The following is a 9,156-nucleotide window of genomic DNA, read 5'->3' on the forward strand; positions in this document are numbered from 1 at the left end:
TTAGGCAAAACAGACCTTACAACAGGGAATATTGCCAGAGATGTGTCACAGCAGTGAAGGGGCAATTCATGAAGAACATGTGACAATCGTAAATATGTCTCTCTGTACTAATAAAGCTTCAAAAGACATGAATCAAAACTTAACCAAAAGGAGAAGTAGACAAATACATAATAATAGTTGCAGATTTTTGAAATCTTTTCTTTAAAGTCTTATTCATTTATTTTGAGAGAGAGAGAGAGAGATGGGGAGGGGCAGAGAGAGAGAATCCCAAGCTGGCTCTGCATTGTCAGCACAGAGCCTGATGTGGAGCTGGAACCTACGATCCGTGAGATCATGACCTGAGCTGAAACCAAGAGTCGGACGCTCAACCGACTGAGCCATCCAGGCGCTCCAAGCAACAGGTTTCTAATTACCACATCAGTCAAAGAAGAAATCAAGGGATTGATTGGAGGCAAAATATTTAAAACTGAATGGTAGCACATACTGGGTCTATAAAATGAGTGATGTTTACTTTATAAGGTTTAAAAAACCCCGAAGCTAGAACTACAGTGTAGAGCAGCAACCTTGTAACTGGGAGAGCAGCGATCAAGGTCAAACAAACCATTTATTGTTGGAGGCAATGGCTGAGGTATGGATTAATGAGAGCTTTGTAAGATCAATATGATAACATTTCTAGGTTAATCACTGAAAATATGGAAATAATCTACATAACTTTCAAACGGAGGAAAATAGACCAAGAGCAAAGGTTCAGGCAACCCAAAGGGAAACAGAAATGGAGATAAACACAAAACCAGGTGGGTAGAAATAGTTCCAAAAAATACTGGTAGTCACAGTCTTAGACGCTGGCGGGGAGGGTCAGACAGTATTTTACTGTCAACAGCACAAAACCCAACTATATATTCTTTTTTTTTTTTTTTTATCTAGGAGAGAGAGAGAGACAGCGTGAGCAGGGGAGGGTCAGAGAGAGAGGGAGACACAGACTGAAACAGGCTCCAGGCTCCGAGCTGGCAGTCAGCACAGAGCCCGACGCGGGGCTCAAACCCACGAACCGCGAGATCATGACCTAAGCGATCGGACGCTTAACCGACCAAGCCACCCAGGCGCCCCTATATATTCTTCTCTTGGGATGCATCTCAAGTGTGAGGAAGGCACAGTAGGCTGGAAGAGTTTACTAAGTGATGGAAAGCTGCAGTAGCTTTTACTATTGGGCAAAATAAAATTTAGATCAAATCGTCATTGGGGTAAAGAAGATTGCTACCCAATACGAAATTCGCCAGGAAGAGGCCACGCTTCTAGAACTGCATGTACTTCGTAGGAAACAAAGACAGAGAACCAGAAGGAGAAACCGACAAATCCGCTATCTCAGCGCGGGCGCTTTGACCTGCGCCTTTGCAACATGTTCTTTGTTGTGAGAAAACAGGCATCACATAAAGTTTACCATCTTAGCCATTTAAAACGTACGGCTGGGTGGCACTCAGCACATTCACATTAGCGGACAGCCATCCCCCTCGTGCATTTCTGGAACTTCTTCCGCTTCCGGAACTGAAACTCTGTCCCCATGAAATGCTCACTCCCAGTTTTCCACCCTCCCCAACCCCTGGAACCTCCCCTGTATTCCGCCTTCTGTCTCTGTGAATCCGGCTATGCTAGTACTTCGTGGAAGTGGAATCATGCCATGTTCTCTTGTGACTGGTCTGTCTCGCTCAGCATGGTGTCGCCAATGTGGTGGCATGTGCCAGGATTTCCTTCCTTTGAAGAGTGAATAATATTCCTGTGTGCATGTGTGCATCAACTGCATACAATGTATCCATTCATCTACTGATAGACACTTGTGCTGCCTGCACCATTTGGCTACTGTGATTAAAGCTATTTGTAAACGTGAGGGGACGAATATCGGTTGAAGTCCCTGCTTTCATTTCTTTCGGGTGTGTACTCAGGAATCTTGCTGCATCACATGGTGATTCTCTGTTTAATTATGTGGGGAATCCCCATAGCATCTTCGGCAGCAGCCGCACCATTTTATATTCACACCAACAGGGCAGCAATGTTCCTCACATCCTCATCAACACTTTTTATCTTCTGCTTCTTTCGGATAGTAGCCATCCAAATGAGTGTGAAGTGTCAACATACCTCCTCATAATTTATAGACCAACTTGCATACACACACAAAAAAAGCTGGTAAGGATAGAGGTCATTTGGGCAACACAACTAATTAGCTTTACTTAATGAGCACATACCGAATCTTCCCCCTATCACATAAAGAACAGTTCTAGTTTTTTGTTTTTTTGTTTTTTTGTTTTTTTTTATTTCTAGGAGAGAGAGAGACAGCGTGAGCAGGGGAGGGTCAGAGAGAGAGGGAGTCACAGACTGAAACAGGCTCCAGGCTCTGAGCTGGCAGTTAGCACAGAGCCCGACGCGGGGCTCGAACCCACGAACCGTGAGATCATGACCTAAGCGAAAGTCGGATGCTTAACCGACTAAGCCACCCAGGCGCCCCAGAACAGTTCTAGTTTTAATAAAGATACCACTTACGGGATCAAAATGAGAAATACATCTATTGACGGGTAGGCAGGGTCTGCATACAGGAAATCTTAACTCCGTACTGAAAGACGTTTAGCAAGAGCTATAAGAGTAGAGGGATTCATCAGTGGAGGACTTGATATGAGACATCCTGTTTCTCCAAGTTGTATGGTCCATTTAATGTTATTCTGATCAAAATCCCAATAAGGCTCTTTGCAAAATTTGCCTTCCTAATTCCAAAGTGGACGTGGAAGAGCAAAGGGCTAACAAGAGCTTCAGTGTCCCTGATGACAATGGACAGGCGGGGAGGACCTGCTTGGGCAAATAGCAGGACTTACTATAGGGGCACCTGGGGGGCTCAGTCGGTCGAGTGCCCTCCTCTTGGTTTCAGCTCAGGTCATGAGCCCAGGGTTGTGAGATCAAGCCCCATGTTGGGCTCTGTGCAGACAGCATGGAGCCTGCTTGAGATTCTCTCTCTCCCTCCCTCTCTCTCTCTCACAAACAAAAGACTTATTATAATGCTAACATAGTTATGACAGCATGATATTGACATAGAAACAGACAAATAGGCAAATGGGAAAAAAGAATCAGACTGTGGATGCCTGCACACCTGATACGGGTCGCAGGTACTACCGCAGCCCCTGTGAGACAGGAAGGGGTTTTACGTAAGTGATGCTTGGACGAGCAGCTCTTCCCATGACAGGGAAATAAAGATGTAACAGGACCTCTTTCACTCACTGTCCATAAAACTCAGTGACAGGGGCCCCAGTCTCAAAACTTAAAGTATAACTTAAACTAAAACTTAAAGCAAAACTTTAAAACATTCAGAAGGGAATATAAGAGAATATTCTTTTTTTAAATTTTTTAATATTTTTTAAATTTATTTCTAGGAGAGAGAGAGAGAGAGAGACAGCGTGAGCAGGGGAGGGTCAGAGAGAGAGGGAGTCACAGACTGAAACAGGATCCAGTCTCTGAGCTGGCAGTCAGCACAGAGCCCGACGCGGGGCTCGAACCCACGAACCGCAAGATCATGACCTAAGCGAAAGTCGGACGCTTAACCGACTAAGCCACCCAGGCACCCCTATGAGAGAATATTCTTAAGGACTCTAGGCAAGGAAGGATTTCTTAAAACACAAAAAGCACAAATCATAAAGGAAAATGATGATAACAGAGACTATATTAAAATTAATATTTAAAAAATTTAATGCTTTTTTCCTTTTTTTGAGATAGAGAGAGGCAGAGTCCAAGTGGGGGGAGGGGGCAGAGTGAGAGAGGGAGACACAGAATCAGAAGCAGGCTCCAGGCTCTGAGCTGTCAGCACAGAGACCAACGCAGGGCTCGAACTCCTGAAATGTGAGGTCTTGATCGAGCCAAAGTTGGACACTTAACCTAGTGAGCCACCCAGGCACCCCTAAAATTAATATATTTTTTAAAGTTTACTTATTTTGAGAGAAAGAGAGAGAGCATGCACACAAAGGGGGTGGGGCAGAGAGAGAGAGAGAGAGACAATCCCAAGTGGAGACCATGAGATTATGACCTGAGCTGAGTCAGATGCTTAACTGAGCCACCCAGGTGCCCCTAAACATAATATTTCTTTTCACCCAATAGAATACTACAATAATATAAAAATAATATTCTAAAGGAAACTACAATAACATAAAATGGTAAGCCCTTAACTGAATGGAGGTATGTGCAACACATACGCCCAAAAAAACATCAGTATCCAGAAAATATAAAGCATCCCTGAAAAGCAAGAAGAAAAAGTCAAGCCCAAAAGAAAACCAGGCAGGATATGTGAAAAGGCCATGTTCATGGAGAGAAAGTATGAAAAGCCAAAAACATACAAAGAGCTTCTTTCAGAGAAATTCACAAAGTAGACATCACTGCACTCTCACCAGGTTGGCAAACCTCCAACCAAGACCGCAGGTTGGCAAAGATGCGCGGGAACTGGATTTCTCACGGCCCGTTGGTTGGATAATAAATTGGCATGAACATTTTGGACAACTATTTGGTAGCATCTTGTAACAGTGGAGATGTCCATGCCCCACGCCTTAGAAATTCCAGTCCAATGGTGTGAATTCTAGAATGGTATCTCCCCTAGGGGCGGTTTTGCCTTCTAGGGGGACATTTGACATGATCTAGAGATGTTTGCTGTCACATCTGGGAGGAGGGTGCTAATGGCATCTAGCCAGTGGTGGCCAGGGACAGCCCTCTCGACAAAGAATTAGCCTACCCAAAATGTCAGTAGCGTAGCTGTTAAGAGACTCTGATGGAGAAACCTCTTAACTATATGCATTAGGAGATGTGAATGCAAATGTCCATAGTTGCACTGTTCAATTTTTTTTTTAAAAATTGCCAGAATGTCTATTCACAGCTCAGCCATATATATCAAAATGGATGCATTTTAAAAACTCAATATGAAGTAAGAAGAAAAATATGGGAGAATATATAGAGGTATGATACCATGCATAGGAAATTAGGGAAAAGATAAAACTCACACTTGAGCAACATGGTTACCAGTTGGGGACAGGCACATGGGACATGATCATGTTCTATTTCTTAGGTTGAATGGAGGATACAATAATGCTTATTTTATATTTTTATTTTTTAAGATTATTTGTTTGGGGAGGGGGGAGAGACAGAGATAGAAATGGAGAGAGAGAGAGAGAGAATGTGAGTGAGGTAGGGGCAGAGACAGAAGAAGGGAGAGAATCCCAAGCAGGCTCCACACTGTCAGCGCAGAGCCTAACACCGGACTCGAACTCACAAAACTCAAGGTCATGACATGAGCCAAAATCAAGAGCCTGCCACTCAACTGACTGAGCCACCCAGGTGCCCCTATAATTTTTTATTCTTTGAATACAGCAAAACCTCGAAGTAATGACTCTGATGGTAACACAAATCCAGATTTAACAGTTAGTGATGGAATCCTGTCCTCTCTTTAGCCCCTATTCAGGTCCCTGTGGACATAATTTCACTGTATTTTTGTGTTTGTAGCCCCCCCTTTTTTTAGGAAGTATAGAAATACAACTGATATTTTTGGAAACCCTCTTACTGGGCTTTGGAAAATACACATGTTATATATATTACTTGGCATTCTTGAAATCTTTCATACTCAAAACATTGTTTAATATTTGGAGATGGGTCTACTTAAACCCTACAAAATGTAAGGTCACATTTGCCAGGCAGATCCCGTTTTAATTTTTTGTGAACCAACAGTGCATGACAGCTGTCCGAGCTTTCTTGAACGAGAATCTAGCCTACACTGTGCTCTGGGTACCATGGAGACCATCTCATCAAGAACGAGAGGCAGAAACTATATTAAAAAGAAAAAGAAAGTGAGAGCTTTGGCTACACATTTGACTGCATAAAAAAGTTGGTGTGTAGCAAAAGATGCCACAAGCAAAGTCAAGAGGTGCAAGTGAGATCTGGGAAAAGTGCTCAAACCCCGAGAACCAGCAGAGGAGTATCCGCTCTGCTGAGAACACTTAAGAATGGACGAAAGAAAGCAGGCTAATAAGTATAGAGAGCCATCCTAATGATAAACATGGTTTTAATTTTGTATTTATTTTTCATGTTTTATTTATTTCTGAGAGAGAGAGAGAGGGAGACACAGAATCTGAAACAGGCTTCAGGCTCTGAGCTGGCTATCAGTATAGAGCCCGACGTGGGGCTCGAACCCACGAATCACGAGATCATGACCTGAGCCGAAGTCGGATGCCTAACAGACTGAGCCACCCAGGTGCCCCAAAAATGGTTTTAAAAACAGTTTCCAGAGGGGAGGGAATGGGGCAATGGAAGAAAGAGGTGAAGAGGAGGGGTGCCTGGGTGCCTCAGTTGATTAAGCGCGGGACTCTTGATTTTGGCTCAGGTCATGATCTCACAGTTCATGGGATTGAGCTGCGCATCGGGGCCTGCTACAGATTCTGTGTCTCCCTTTCTCTCTGCTACTCTCCCATCTGTGTTCTGTCTCTCTCTCAAAAATAAATAAGCATTAAAAAAATCAGGGTGCCTGGGTGGCTCCGTCAGTTGAGCACCGGACTTTGGCTCACGTCATGATCTCATGGTTCGTGGGTTCGAGCCCTGTGTCCGGCTCTGTGCTTACAGCTTGGAGCCTGGAGCCTGCTTTGGATGCTGTGTCTCCCTCTCTCTGCCCCTCCCCCACTCACACCCTGTCTCTCTCAAAAATAAACAAACATTAAAAAAATAAAAACAGGGGCGCCTGGGTGGCTTAGTCGGTTAAGCGTCCAACTTCCGCTTAGGTCACGATCTCGCGGTTCGTGGGTTCGGGCCCCGCGTCGGGCTCTGTGCTGGCTGCCAGCTCAGAGCCTGGAGCCTGTTTCAGTCTGTGACTCCCTCTCTCTCTGACCCTCCCCTGCTCACACTGTCTCTCTCTCTCTCTCCTAGAAATAAATAAAACATTTAAAAAATAAAAAAAAAATAAAAACAATAATCCTATGATAACATTGTATGCTGGTATGTGGACACTATGCTCATCGTGGTGAGCACTAAATAATGTATAGAATTTCCAAATCACTCTATTGTACATCTTAAACTAATATGACATTATATGTCAACTATATTTCAATAAAAAATTTTAAAAAAGCTGGAAACCACCCCTCCCCCCAGACAGACAAAAGCAAAGGCCTCAACTAAAAATGGACAAAGGGTAAGAAGACAATTCTCAAAAGAGCACCTCCAAAGTAATACATTCAAGTTCTCCCCGATTCCCTGGTTGGCAGGGAAACGCAAACTGAAGTCACAAGGACATACCACTTCGCACAGGATGGCAATGTTCACAGCGTGCCGTGGTATCGGGTGATGACGGGAAATGTGTGCGCTGAGGCGAAGGGCGAGGTGTCACCCCATCTTGGGAAGGTAATCTGTCAGCATCTATGAAGAGAAAAGCTTAGGTTTTCTAAACCGGCAATTCCACTGCTGGGAATCCGGTCTGTGGAAATAAACACGCCGATATTGACCAGGATATTTGCTGCCCATCGTTCTCAGCTGGCAAGGGCAGAGAGGATGCCCACACCATGGGGTGTCATCACCCCATTCATATGAAGGTTTCTGGGCATAGGAGAGGCACGGAGGGCTGGTCACCCGCAGGCTCTTGGGGGTTACCATGCTGTGGCGAGATTCAAGGTGACCTTTGTTGTCTTCCTTATATCTGCCTGTACCGTTTGAATTCTTTACAATAAGCATGTATTATTCATAGAACCAGAAATAGCCCAGGGAAAGCTGTTTTCCTTGAAGGGTGTAGAGGAGAAGAAAGAGCACATCCAGCACAGGGACCCTGCATCCCAGGAGGCCGGACCCCCGGGCACAGAGAGTGATGGAGAACTCGGGCACTCTGCCCGCCTCCCAGCTCTCCTGGCTGCCCTACCTTGTTTCTGGAGGGACATCTGCAGACCCTCAGTGCCCATCCCGCTGCCCCGGGGAAAGGCGCTGTGCAGCGCGGGAGCCTCCTTGGGCAGCTAATTTCATGGTCATTGTTTTTTTTAAAAAAGTTTTTGTATTGAGGTCATTGGACATTCACATGTAAGAAACAATAACCAGTGTACCCTTCACCCAGTTTCCCCCAAAGTTAACACCTTGCAAACCTATAATTGCAGTATCACAAACCAGGCAACCCAATCGATACGATCCGCCCACCTTGATCAGATTCCTGTGGCTTTGCCTGAGCTCATGCATATGTGAGCGTGCATGCATCGAGCTTAGTTGTGAGCAGTTTCATAACTTGTGTAGACTGGTGTGTGCACCGCCATAGTCAGGCTACAGACCAGTAACATCCTGCTATCCCTTCATAGACACAGCCACCCCCTCTCCCTTCCCGACTCCTGGTGCCACGAATCAGTCTTCTATTTCTATAATCCTGTCGTTTTGATAAAGTTCCATAAATGGAATCATGCAGCTGTGTCACTCAGCATAATTCCCATCATCGTCTTTTAGGATCTGAAAAGTGAGCTGACGGCAGCGTGGGCTTGGGGTCGGAGACCTGGCTGTAGTTTCCAGATCCTTTTGTCTGCGGCTCCTTTGTCTCATCCAGAAAACGAGAGTAACGGCGCCTGCGGGGACATGGAGGGAGGTGAGCTTTGCTGCCACGAATCCCAGCGGTGTTCACGGCGTGCACTGAATGGCCCTTTTCAGGTGCGCCATGATCGTGTGCCTAGCCAGCCTGTGAAGTCGGTCCTGTTCTTCCCACCACTTGGACGGTGGCACTGGGGGTAAATGGTGGAGAGCCAGGACTCACATCCCAGAATGTCTGGCAGGTGTGCGTGTGGGCGGGGAGTGGTGGTGGCGCCATTTCTATTTGACGGGGAGGAAGGAGACCAGGCTCAGAGCACTGATGGGACTTGTCCCAGGGACACAGAGCCTGGTGCTTCCCACCCCTCGTCTCATCTTACCAGCAGTAGAGTAGTTTTCTGCTATCTCAGAGACACAGAGTGCCTGAGTGGTGTCAGCCCATCCCCAACTCAGCCACTGAGACAGTGCCCTGAGGTGGGTTATTGAACCTTTCATTCCTCAGTGTCTAAGGATAAAGAGGGAGGGGTTGAGATGGGTTAATTTCTCAGACAGTGCCTGGCACACAGTAAGTGCTCAGTAAACGTGTGTCGTTATTAGCAACGTGGTTTA

This window comes from Crocuta crocuta, unplaced genomic scaffold (genome assembly GCF_008692635.1).
Source record: "Crocuta crocuta isolate KB4526 unplaced genomic scaffold, BGI_CrCroc_1.0 scaffold179, whole genome shotgun sequence".
NCBI lineage: Eukaryota > Metazoa > Chordata > Mammalia > Carnivora > Hyaenidae > Crocuta > Crocuta crocuta.